We start from the raw sequence: 14,124 nt of genomic DNA, 5'->3' as shown, positions 1-14,124 counted from the left end.
TTTTTTTTTCATAGGCTGGGAATGTTGCAAACTATTTTTTTTTTCTGGGAACCAGAGCCTCACTTTTTTATAGTTTATGTGAATGTTACTTTATATAAGATGCATATTGTTCAATTTGAGGTTATTTGTAGGCCACTAGCCAACTTATTCATACCCTGGGCACAATCTTGTTTTCTTTGCCATTTTTAAATGTGTGGTGTTGCAAATTGGCATCTCAAATCAGCGAGAACTACATACAATACTATAACCAAAAAAGGAAGGTGACAGATAATTCATAATTTTACATACTGGTATTTTGTGAGATGCAGAACATTTCTCCTTCTGTTGATTGATCTGCTGCCACAGCAGTGATGCAGAATGTGTAATTGACTCCAGCAGTCAGACCATTGATGTGATAGGAGGTGTTTGTAGTTGCATTTGTTTGATCACCAGTCCACTGAACTCTAAACAAAGATCTATTTCCAGTTGGTTCATCCCATCTCAAAATCACAGATGATGTTGTGAATTCAGACACTCTGAGATTCCTGATCACATCTGGCTCTGTGTGGGAAGAGAAGGACAAATAATAAATGCTGGTGAGAGATGGAGTTAGAACATGTGAGACCGATACAATTAGGAATTCATAAAGCATTTGTAGAATTTGTAGGTGCTTAAGATGTTGCTGTACAGTTTTTGCTCAAGGCAAGTAAATGTGAGCTGACTGAAGGTCTAGAAGATTCATTCAGATTAAACAACCAATCAGAGGCCTTACTGGTATACAGTGAAATCTGACTGGCTGTCCTCCCTGGTTCACATGATTGGCTGCAACTGCAAACACTCTGAATGTGTACTGTGCTCCAGGAGTCAGATAATTTATCTCAATGGAGGTGTTTTCAGCAGTCACATTGTTATTTTCATATTCTATACAGTAACGGGAGCCTTGGCCGTTTAGTTTAGTCCAACAATCTGAATGTGTACTGTGCTCCAGGAGTCAGAAAAGTGTAAAACATACTAGCATAATTTGAGGTAACCACTGATTCTTGTTCTGTTGATTTATCTGCTGCAACACTTGTGATGATAAATGTGTAATTGACACCCGCAGTCAGACCAGTGATGTGATAGGAAGTGTTAGTAGTTCCCTTTGGAACGTTCTCTCACATTGTGTATGGGGAAACTCCTGTTTACAACATTACTGAAGCTTGATTTGTTCATTTTTGTGTAGCTGCACAAACCAGTGGAGCTCTAGCCCACCAGAATGGTCAGCTCGGAACGACATTTCATCAGAATATTCTCCTTCAGCGACAAGGATCATCTCTTCGCTGACGCTGGGCTAAGATAATGAAGAAGGAGGAAGAAGCTCATCTCTGCTCGTTGCTGTCAAAGAGCCCCCGTCTGAGGAAGAAGCATACGCACTTCCCCTTGGTGCCTGGGCCGGTTTTATGTCAGGGTAACCCATCACTGTGTCAAAGCTGTGGCCCCTTGAACAACTTCTCGCCTGTTCCAACCAGGCGTGCTGTTGGGACTGACCTCCAGGAGGAAGATAGTTACAACAGACTCCTCCAACGCGGGTTGGGGCACCCTGTTAGAGGGCCGTCTGGCGTTCAGCTCCTGGTCGATCCATGAGTGGCCCCTCAATATCAACTGTCTCGAGATGATGGCAGTTTTTCTGCCCCTGAAAACCTTCCAGCCAACGTTAAAGGGGCACCACATCCTTGTCAGATCAGACAACACAACAGTGATAGCCTATATCAACCACCAAGGTGGTCTCAGGTCATGTTCCGTTTACAGGATGGCTCGACGCCTCCTATTTTGGGCAAACTCCTCTCAATCAGAGCTGGGCCCAGATATGTTGTCCAGAGGCAATGTAGCTCCGTGGGAATATACACTACCTCCTCAGACAGTTCAGGAAATCTGGTCTGTCTTCGGGAGGGCAGAGGTCAACCTCTTAGCCTCAGAAGACAACTCTCACTGCCCAACTTAATTCTGCATGCAGCGGGACGTGCTGTCTTACAACTGGCCCAGCTCTCGCCTGTACGCCTTTCTCCCAATTGCCCTGCTTTCTCAGGTCATCAGACAGGTAAGGGAAGTCTGCTGCTCAGTCCTCCTGGTGGTCCTGCTCTGGAAGAACCAAATTTAGTTCCCCAAGTTAATGCAGCCCAGGTGATTACCCTTCAAGCACTTCCTGCTGCAGATGGTGAGCAGGGTCCCAATCCACTCTGGCCAGTTAGGGCTCTTAGAGTGTACATTGAGTGCTCTGGTCTTTTCATACAAACAGAGTAGCCATTTGTATGCTTCAGAGGCCGCTGCAAAGGGCTGTCGGGCTGCTTAAAAGAATATTTTTGTGTGCAATGAAATTCTGTATTAAAGAATGATTAATCGAGGAAGATATGACAACTGTAAAGAGCATAAATTAACTTTTCCCAATTGCAATGTCATAATTTTCCGTCTATATTAATCCTAGCTGGTAGGTGCTGATGTTTGACAAAATACAGCTATAAGTGTTTACACAGTTGTGACAGGAATATTACTCACTTGTAGGAGGAGTTTGAGGAGATGTTTCAAACTTAGTTGAAGAAATGTTTGAAATGACGGGGAGTGATGTGATATCTGGACATATGAAGAAATAAAATCACATTTACTAAACAGTCTTTGCTGACAAGCTCACAAGGGCATCTGTTCATAAAATGAATATATTATAAATAAAATAATAAAAGAATAAGGACATGACCATTTTAATGTTATAATGATTGATTTTCAGGATGTGACTGTAAATGTTAGTACTGACCTGTATGAGTTTGTGCAGTCAATTCCTATGGAGAGAAACAAAGTGCATAATTGAAAGATTTTTAAAAAATTAGAGTCTAGGTCACAAAAATGACTTTCATTGGGCTTATTAAAAATCAAATTCAGATTTCACTTGGATCTGACTGGATTGTTGGTCTAAAATAAGACCCAACTAATTGTGACTGGACCATTATTCATCAGCCTCTGTTTTAATGGTGAAGGAGTTTAGATGTGGCTACAGTTAAACATGACATATCCAACAGCTGTTTTCCAAAAGAAGTGTTAAATGACAGACAGTGATAAACCATGATGCAAACTAGATTATTTTTTGGTAAAATTTAGCTATTTGAACTGAACATTTGTGTAATTTGTAATTTAGCCAATGTAATTTTTACATTAAGAGTGAATGTGCACTTTCAAATAAATGTAAAAATAAATATTATTTTCAAACAGTTAAAATGCATTTATTTACAATAAATTCCTTAAAGCCATTTCTACTTCAGTTGTACCTGCACACACTCACATCATTAACACATCCCTTCACACTGGCGTCTTTCCCTCAGCATTCAAACAGGCTTGGATAACCCCACTAATTAAAAAACCCCACTCTTAATAGTGCACTTTTTGAAAACAAAAGACCTGTATCACTTCTTCCATTTAATGCAAAAACAATGACAAAAACAAAACAATTGAATGAGCTGTGTTTAAACAAGCCTTTCTCCCAAAGAACAATATCCTGGACAGCAACCAGTCTGGCTTCAGAAATGACATTCAACCAAGACTACCCTGCTCTTGGTTGCTGTAGCCCTAAGACTGGCAAGAGTGGCTTCCAGATCTTCAATACTTATCTTGCTGGATCTGTCCACTGCTTTTGACATGGTTAAACAACAGATCCTCCTGTCAACCCTCATGGCAAAGGGCATCTCAGTGGCTTAAGTCTTACCTCTCAAATAAATCCTTCAAGATATTCTTGGAGGGGTGAGGTGTTCAAGTCGCAACATCTAGCCACTGGGGTGCCACAGGGCTCAGTTCTTGGACCACTTTTCTTCTCTGTCTACATGGCTCACTAGGTTCTGCTATTCAGAAACATGGCTTTTCATATCACTGCTATGCTGATGACACCCAGCTCTCCCTCTCATTCCATCCTGATGATCCGATGATATCTGCTCGCATCTCAGCATGTCTAACAGTCATTTCTTCAATCCATCACCTTCAGCTCAACTTTGCCAAAGATAAAACTGCTTGTGGTTTCAGCCAACCCAACACTCCATCAAAATTTCTCCATCCAGCCAGGCACATCAGCCATAACACCTTTCAGGACAGCCAGGAACCTTGGAGTTGTGATTGATGATCAGCTGAATTTCACAGACCGCATTGATGTTGATGTTTGCCTACAAAAAAACCACTGACTCAGCACCCCTTTACCTGTATTCACTACTATAGACTTATGTGACCTAAAGACATATCTCTTCTATATACACTTGACCCTCTAACACTAGCGCTCTCTATTCTAATTCTGTTATTTTAATTTTTTTCTTTTGTTTATTATAAAAACTTGACCCTCTAAAACTAGCACTCTCTATTCTATCTACTTGTTCTCTTTTCATTTAAAAGAAAAAACCTTGACCCTCTAACACTAGCACTCTCTATTGTATTTATATTCCATCCTTCTTTTTTTTGACATTCTATCATTAACTGTCAGGGTTGGGTGTGTAGGGATGAATCAAGGACTCAATTTTGCAGAATTGAAGAGCTTTTATTAATAACAAAATAAAACAAAAACAAAAACTACCCCGTAGGGGAAAGAGACCGGCAAGGCTTGGGAGGACAAGACAGGAAACCATGAGGGTACATACGATGGCAAACTAGCACAGGACTGCAAACACAAGGAGAATAAATAGGGAGCAAACAAGGCAGGTAACAAGGGAGGGCAGGTGGGGCAAATGAACCAATAATCAGGTAACAATGTAGGCAGGGTTAGACAATAGACATGAGAGCACATGGCATATGGAAACAAACAAGAAACGCCATGTGTTTACACAAAACAAAACACAAGCACATGGCCAACAAAACAAATCACAAGCCATATGCTTTAACAAAACAAGACACGGACGCACAGCTAACGAGAACACCCATAAACAAAGTTCACACAAAACATGACAACATGAAAGCACACAGCCCATGAAAACACAAGCTGCGTGCTTCACGGTACAAGACAAAACATGAAAGCACATGGCCGAACACGAACCACATGCTACATAGAACATAACATACACACAGAAGAGTGCACAGCCTGACAGAACATCGAAGCCAGACTCGAAACCGAAACTGAAAAAGACATGAGTGCCAGGATCTGAACACAATGCCCCAACATAAAACAAGAAGCATGGCACACAGACAAGAGAGCACATGGCTCGAGCACACTCGAAAATAAGACATGACATGAGTGTCAGGGCTCTGTCACAAAAACACGAATAAACTAGACCGAAGTGACAAAACCCTGACCCTAGCATTCTCTATCCTATTTCTTTTCCAGCTATTTGTTTTCTTTTCATGTATTATTAAAAAAAACCTGCTGGTTTCATCTGGCCAGAGGAGAACTGGCCCCCCAACTGAGCCTGGTTTCTCCCAAGGTTTTTTCTCCTTTCTGTCACAGATGGAGTTTTGGTTCCTTGCCGCTGTCGCCTCTGGCTTGCTTAGTTGGGGACACTTCATTTACAGCGATATCGTTGACTTGATTGCAAATGATTGCAAAGATATTATTTAAACTGAACTGAGCTGGATGATGACATCACTGAATTCAATGATGAACTGCCTTTAACTGTCATTTTGCATTATTGGCACACTGTTTTCCTAATTAATGTTGTTCAGTTGCTTTGATACAATCTGCTTTGTTTAAAGTGCTATATAAATAAAGGTGACTTGACTTGATGTATATATTGTTGCTCTTTTGATGATTTGATTGCTTCTATCCCTTATGAAAATTAACCATGGTTTTACTAATAAAACCAAAAAACTTTGGTTACCACAAAGTAACCATAATGGTTACACTAACTATACAGTCATGACCAAAAGTTTTGGCAGACATAAATTTTGTGGGTAACACTTTATTTCAGGGTCTCTTAACTAGTTGCTTATTAGCATGCGTATTACTAGAATATTAGCCATTTATTAGTACTAATTAAGCACATATTAATGCCTTATTCTACATGACCTTATTCTACATCCCTAATCCTACCCAATACCTAAACTGAACAGCTACCTTACTAACTATTAATAAGCAGCAAATTATAAATATAATGAGGGAAAAGTCGTAGTTAATTGTGAGTAAGTGTTCCCTATTCTAAAGTGTTACCATTTTGTGTTTTGCAAAGTTTGCTGCTTCAGTATTTGTAGATTATTTTTCCACGTTTCTATGGTATACTGGCAAAAAAAATAATGATCTTCGAGCCACTTCTTTATCACTCTTGCTTTGTGACATGGTGCTCCAGCATGCTGAAAAATGCACGGATCATCACCAAATTGCTCAAGGATCGTTGGAAGAAGTCACTCTTGCAGGACATTTTGATACACTTCTTTATTCATGGCAGTGTTTTGGGGCAGAATTATTAGACAGTCCACTCCCTTGGTTGAAAAGCAATCCCACACATGGATGGTTTCAGGATGCTTCACTGTTTGGTTACTCTTGACATAGTAGCCTTCACCTTTTCTTCTCCGAACAATCGATTTTCCAGATGTCCCAAACAGTCGGAAGGGAGCTTAATCAGAGAAAATACCTCTTTGCACCAGTCTTCTGCTGTCCAATCTTCATACTTCGTTCAGAATTTTAGTCTGTCCTTGACATTTTTCTTGGAGAGAAGTGGCTTCTTTGCTGCCCTTCATAACACCAGGCTGTTGTCCAAAAGTCTTTGCCTCACTATGCATGCAGATACTCTCACACCAACCTGTTTCCATTCCTGAGCAAGATTCCATAGCTTACTCCTCGGGAGGAGATGGCCTTGGTGCTTGCTGGACACTCTGGGACATCCTGAAGACTTCTTCACTGCAGTCGAACCTCTCTCCTTGAAGTTCTTGATGATCTGGTAAATGGTTCTTTCAGGTACAATATTCTTTGTAGCAATTTCCTTGCATGTGAGGCCATTTTGATGCAAAGAGATGATGGCTGAACGTGTTTCTTTGGAGGTAACCCTTGCTAAGAACACAATGATTGGAAGTGCTTCCCTTTTTCTCTCCTTTTATAGCAATCAGTCTGCTCTTACAATCTAATTAGTATGATAGTGATTTTACCTGACTAGTACTCATTCACACTTTCACATTTTCTGCAGATATGACTAATCAATTAATGTTATCTGGTCGTTTTGTGTCAGGATCAAAAAACAGGAATTATTTTGCTATCTTTCAGTTTATCTTTTTTAATAAATGTGCAAAAATGTCAACAATTCTGTGTTTTCTGTCAATATGGGGTGCTGTGTGTACATTAATGAGGAAAAAAAAAATTAACTTAAATGATTTTAGCAAATGGCTGCAATATAACAAAGAGTGAAAAATTTAAGGGGGTGTGAATACTTTCCATACTCACTCTATTTGTAGTTAAACTGTGGTTATAAAAAAAACATGGTTAATTTTTTAAGGGATTGTGCTCACTTGTAAATCACTTTGGATAAAAGCATTTGCTAAATTATAAATGTACATACAAATAAGTTCTAGTTCTTAATATATCACGTTTGTAATTACAGTGGATAGCTGTACAAGTGCCGTAAAAGCAACCCACCTTTTTCCACGGATTTTGTATGTGTGTGTGTTCAACAAATATGTGTGCTCAGTGAATACAAACAAACACTGACATGCTCTGCTCCAAATATGCTTTTTAAAATATTACAATATAATTATTGACATCACCAAACCAATTTCCTTGTCACAAAACAAATAGCCTGTTAAATTACTGAGAAAAACTCAAGAGAGGGAAAAAACCTCTAAAACACTCTTCCTACTATCAATTAAATATTTACTATATATGTAAAACCATCATAATCTATTAACATCAAACATGTTTTCTTTCTCTTTTTGAGTCTATTTTAAAGAAAATACAATTTAAGTCTTTCTTAGAAATGTCTCGCTTAATTTAATGTGTTAATTGCTTTTGTCATTAATCAACTGATCCATTAAAACAATTTACATTTACACTACACAAGCCTGGTAATAGCAGTATATATACTTTTCTGAAAGTAGAATTGGCACGGAGAGAAAACAGACCACGGACAGACTTTGCTCAGCAAGCAACTATGGTAAGTGGTACAGTGTTCAACTATTAACAATTAACAATTTAATAATGTTTACAGTGAACTGCAGTCTTATTTAAGTATATGAAGTCATGCCGCAGGTTACCACTGGTTTCTTTATTATGGATTATTGATAACCATAATGGTTACACTAACCTACAGTCATGGCCAAAAGTTTTGGCAGACATAAATTTTGTGGGTAACACTTTATTTCAGGGTCTCTTAACTAGTTGCTTATTAGCATGCATATTACTAGAATATTAGCCATTTATTAGTACTAATTAAGCACATAGTAATGCCTTATTCTACATGACCTTATTCTACATCCCTAATCCTACCCAATACCTAATATTAACAAATACCTTACTAACTATTAATAAGCAGCAAATTATGAATTTAATGAGGGAAAAGTCATAGTTAATTGTGAATAAGTGTTCCCTATTCTAAAGTGTTACCATTTTGTGTTTTGAGAAGTTTGCTGCTTCAGTATTTGTAGATTATTTTTCCACGTCTCTATGGTCTACTGAAAAACAATGATAAGCATATCATAAGTTTAAAAATTTAACAAATACAAAAACTATAACAGCGTTCTGGTGTTTCAGCAACTATATATATATATATATATATATATATATATATATATATTTACAGTGTTGACCCTTGTTCTTCATAACCTCTGCAATTCGCTCTGGCATTCTGGATATAAGCTTCTGGTCCAAAACCTGACTGATGGCGATCCATTCTTGCCTTATTAGTTCTCAAAATTTCAATGTAATGATCTTCGAGCCACTTCTTTATCACTCTTGCTTTGTGACATGGTGCTCCAGCATGCTGAAAAAAAAAAGCACGGATCATCACCAAATTGCTCAAGGATCGTTGGAAGAAGTCACTCTTGCAGGACATTTTGATACACTTCTTTATTCATGGCAGTGTTTTGGGGCAGAATTATTAGACAGTCCACTCCCTTGGTTGAAAAGCAATCCCACACATGGATGGTTTCAGGATGCTTCACTGTTGGTTACTCTTGACATAGTAGCCTTCACCTTTTCTTCTCCGAACAATCGATTTTCCAGATGTCCCAAACAGTCGGAAGGGAGCTTAATCAGAGAAAATACCTCTTTGCACCAGTCTTCTGCTGTCCAATCTTCATACTTCGTTCAGAATTTTAGTCTGTCCTTGACATTTTTCTTGGAGAGAAGTGGCTTCTTTGCTGCCCTTCATAACACCAGGCTGTTGTCCAAAAGTCTTTGCCTCACTATGCATGCAGATACTCTCACACCAACCTGTTTCCATTACCAAGAAACAATACATAACTCACCCCTCGGGAGGAGATGGCCTTGGTGCTTGCTGGACACTCTGGGACATCCTGAAGACTTCTTCACTGCAGTCGAACCTCTCTCCTTGAAGTTCTTGATGATCTGGTAAATGGCTCTTTCAGGTACAATATTCTTTGTAGCAAATTTCCTTGCATGTGAGGCCATTTTGATGCAAAGAGATGATGGCTGAACGTGTTTCTTTGGAGGTAACCCTTGCTAAGAACACAATGATTGGAAGTGCTTCTTCTCTCCTTTTATAGCAATCAGTCTGCTCTTACAATCTAATTAGTATGATAGTGATTTTACCTGACTAGTACTCATTCACACTTTCACATTTTCTGCAGATATGACTAATCAATTAATGTTATCTGGTCGTTTTGTGTCAGGATCAAAAAAAAACCAGGAATTATTTTGCTATCTTTCAGTTTATCTTTTTTAATAAATGTGCAAAAATGTCAACAATTCTGTGTTTTCTGTCAATATGGGGTGCTGTGTGTACATTAATGAGGAAAAAAAAATAACTTAAATGATTTTAGCAAATGGCTGCAATATAACAAAGAGTGAAAAATTTAAGGGGGTGTGAATACTTTCCATACTCACTCTATTTGTAGTTAAACTGTGGTTATAAAAAAAACATGGTTAATTTTTTAAGGAATTGTGCTCACTTGTAAATCACTTTGGATAAAAGCATTTGCTAAATTATAAATGTACATACAAATAAGTTCTAGTTCTTAATATATCACGTTTGTAATTACAGTGGATAGCTGTACAAGTGCCGTAAAGCAACCCACCTTTTTCCACGGATTTTGTATGTGTGTGTTCAACAAATATGTGTGCTCAGTGAATACAAACAAACACTGACATGCTCTGCTCCAAATATGCTTTTTAAAATATTACAATATAATTATTGACATCACCAAACCAATTTCCTTGTCACAAAACAAATAGCCTGTTAAATTACTGAGAAAAACTCAGAGAGGGAAAAAACCTCTAAAACACTCTTCCTACTATCAATTAAATATTTACTATATATGTAAAACCATCATAATCTATTAACATCAAACATGTTTTCTTTCTCTTTTTGAGTCTATTTTAAAGAAAATACAATTTAAGTCTTTCTTAGAAATGTCTCGCTTTATTTAATGTGTTAATTGCTTTTGTCATTAATCAACTGATCCATTAAAAAAATTTACATTTACCACTACACAAGCCTGGTAATAGCAGTATATATACTTTTCTGAAAGTAGAATTGGCACGGAGAGAAAACAGACCACGGACAGACTTTGCTCAGCAAGCAACTATGGTAAGTGGTACAGTGTTCAACTATTAACAATTAACAATTTAATAATGTTTACAGTGAACTGCAGTCTTATTTAAGTATATGAAGTCATGCCGCAGGTTACCACTGGTTTCTTTATTATGGATTATTGATAACCATAATGGTTACACTAACCTACAGTCATGGCCAAAAGTTTTGGCAGACATAAATTTTGTGGGTAACACTTTATTTCAGGGTCTCTTAACTAGTTGCTTATTAGCATGCATATTACTAGAATATTAGCCATTTATTAGTACTAATTAAGCACATAGTAATGCCTTATTCTACATGACCTTATTCTACATCCCTAATCCTACCCAATACCTAATATGAACAAATCCCTTACTAACTATTAATAAGCAGCAAATTATGAATTTAATGAGGGAAAAGTCGTAGTTAATTGTGAGTAAGTGTTCCCTATTCTAAAGTGTTACCATTTTGTGTTTTGAGAAGTTTGCTGCTTCAGTATTTGTAGATTATTTTTCCACGTCTCTATGGTCTACTGAAAAACAATGATAAGCATATCATAAGTTTTAAAGGTTTTTATTGACAAAAATATATATATATATATATATATATATATATATATATATATATATATATATATTATATTTACAGTGTTGACCCTTTTCTTCATAACCTCTGCAATTCGCTCTGGCATTCTGGATAAAGCTTCTGGTCCAAAACCTGACTGATGGCGATCCATTCTTGCCTTATTAGTTCTCAAAATTTCAATGTAATGATCTTCGAGCCACTTCTTTATCACTCTTGCTTTGTGACATGGTGCTCCAGCATGCTGAAAACTGCACGGATCATCACCAAATTGCTCAAGGATTGTTGGAAGAAGTCACTCTTGCAGGACATTTTGATACACTTCTTTATTCATGGCAGTGTTTTGGGGCACAATTGTGAGAGAGTCCACTCCCTTGGTTGAAAAGCAACCCCACACATGGATGGTTTCAGGATGCTTCACTGTTGGCTACTCTTGACATAGTAGCCTTCACCTTTTCTTCTCCGAACAATCGATTTTCCAGATGTCCCAAACAGTCGAAAGGGAGCTTAATCAGAGAAAATACCAGTCTTTGCACCAGTCTTCTGCTGTCCAATCTTCGTACTTCGTTCAGAATTTCAGTCTGTCCTTGACATTTTTCTTGGAGAGAAGTGGCTTTTTTGCTGCCCTTCATAACACCAGGCTGTTGTCCAAAAGTCTTTGCCTCACTATGCATGCAGATACTCTCACACCAACCTGTTTCCATTCCTGAGCAAGATTCCATAGCTTACTCCTCGGGAGGAGATGGCCTTGGTGCTTGCTGGACACTCTGGGACATCCTGAAGACTTCTTCACTGCAGTCGAACCTCTCTCCTTGAAGTTCTTGATGATCTGGTAAATGGTTCTTTCAGGTACAATATTCTTTGTAGCAATTTCCTTGCATGTGAGGCCATTTTGATGCAAATAGATGATGGCTAAACGTGTTTCTTTGGAGGTAACCCTTGCTAAGAACACAATGATTGGAAGTGCTTCTCTCCTTTTATAGCAATCAGTCTGCTCTTACAATCTAATTAGTATGATAGTGATTTTACCTGACTAGTACTAATTCACACTTACACATTTACTGCTGCAGATATGATTAATCAATTAATGTTAGCTGGTCATTTTGTGTCAGGATCAAAAAACAGGAAATATTTTTCAATCTTTATTTATTTATTTATTTTTTGGCTAAAGAAGCTTTTAGCAATTATTTAAAGATCATCTGATAACTCTACATGAAAATCTAAAAACAATGCAAATGAACAAAACAGCTTAAGCAGCAAACTTTGCAAAACAACAACATTCAAAATCGCCTCCAAAGCCTCTGTACATGACTGTAGTTTAACTGTGGTATTTGTAGTAGAATTGTAGTTATAAAAAAAAAAATCATGGTTAATTTTTGTAAATCACTTTGGATAAAAGCATCTGCTAAATTATAAATGTTAATATAAAGTTCTAGTCCTTAATATATCATGTTTGTAATAACAGCGGATAGCTGTACAAGTGCCGTAAAGCAACCCACCTTTTTCCACGGATTTTGTATGTGTGTGTTCAACAAATATGTGTGCTCAACGAATACAAACAAACACTGACATGCTCTGCTCCAAATATGCTTTTTAAAATATTACAATATGATTAATGACATCACCAAACCAATTTCCTTGTTACAAACAAAGAGCCAGTTAGATTACTGAGAAAAACTCAGAGAGGGGAAAAACCTCTAAAACACTCTTCCTACTATCAATTAAATATTTACTAAATATGTAAAACCATCATAATCCATTAACATCAAACATGTTCTCTTTCTCTTTTTGAGTCTATTTGAAAGAAAATACAATTTAAGTCTTTCTTAGAAATGTCTCGTTTAATTTAATGTGTTACTTGCTTTTGTCATCAATCAACTGATCCATTAAAAAAAAATTTACATTTACACTACACAAGCCTGGTAATAGCAGTATATGCACTTTTCTGAAAGTAGAATTGGCACGGAGAGAAAACAGACCACGGACAGACTTTGCTCAGCAAGCAACTATGGTAAGTGGGACAGTGTTCAACTATTAGCAATTTAATAATGTTTACAGCGAACTGCAGTCTTATTTAAGTATATGAAGTCATGCCGCAGATTACCACTGGTTTCTTTATTATGGAGTTATTGATAAAGTTCATGTGCAAACTCTCCTGACTGTTAACAGGGCTTTGGATAACATACAGTAACACACATGGATAACTAATCTAACAATTTAGTAGGTTAAACTCTAAATATATTTAACTAAGTTGAGTTTACATGCTAAAGAACTGATAAGCATAGCTAATACAGTCATCCAACATGCATTTATCTGTTTTGAAAACCACTGAATTCATGTAAACATAAGTATTTGAACTGTCTGAACTTCGGTTGAGTCTATGATTTTTGCTTTGTACCTCTGTTAGCCTTAAATGTGCACATTTAAGCCCTACTTAAGTGTATGAACATAATTGCATTATGCAATTTAGATATTTTTTTCTTCTTCCTTTCTTTGAAATAAACGCCACCTTATTTAATCAATTAAATAAATAAAAATATAGAATTTAATTGAACATCTGTTTGGCCATAAAGCGACTAAATATAACCTTTTAGCAGGGAAGTCTTTAAAAACACAAGAGTAACACCATCAGTTCAGATCACATCAACAAGTGGGTTCAAGTGTGAACTATTTGTAAATCAGTCATCATACAAATACATTTGCAATATGAAAAATAAATAAGGCATCTTACCAGAAGAATGACAAAGAACAGAAGTGCTGTGCCTTTACATACAGTTTTAAAAGAAGGGTGTGCCATGTTATCTAATGGATTCTGAAGTTTTCTGCAACTTTTCTCAACAATGAACTACTCTACAACCTCATTAAACTGACTGGTCCATGTCAAACAAAGTGAGCA

General features: G+C 37.2%; 1 long non-coding RNA gene across 1 annotated transcript; it reads right to left on the bottom strand.

Moving 5' to 3' along the window:
- Positions 1–2,511: 2,511 nt before the first annotated feature.
- Positions 2,512–14,124, bottom strand: LOC122135731. The gene is made up of 3 exons (XR_006153659.1): positions 13,960–14,124; positions 2,765–2,789; positions 2,512–2,586 (listed from the first exon to the last, which is right to left on the bottom strand). It is a non-coding gene; the product is annotated as an uncharacterized LOC122135731 (long non-coding RNA).

This window comes from Cyprinus carpio, chromosome A25, assembly GCF_018340385.1.
Source record: "Cyprinus carpio isolate SPL01 chromosome A25, ASM1834038v1, whole genome shotgun sequence".
Classification (NCBI taxonomy): domain Eukaryota; kingdom Metazoa; phylum Chordata; class Actinopteri; order Cypriniformes; family Cyprinidae; genus Cyprinus; species Cyprinus carpio.
Note: the sequence above shows the minus strand (reverse complement) of the source record. Positions and strands in the feature narration are given on the sequence as shown.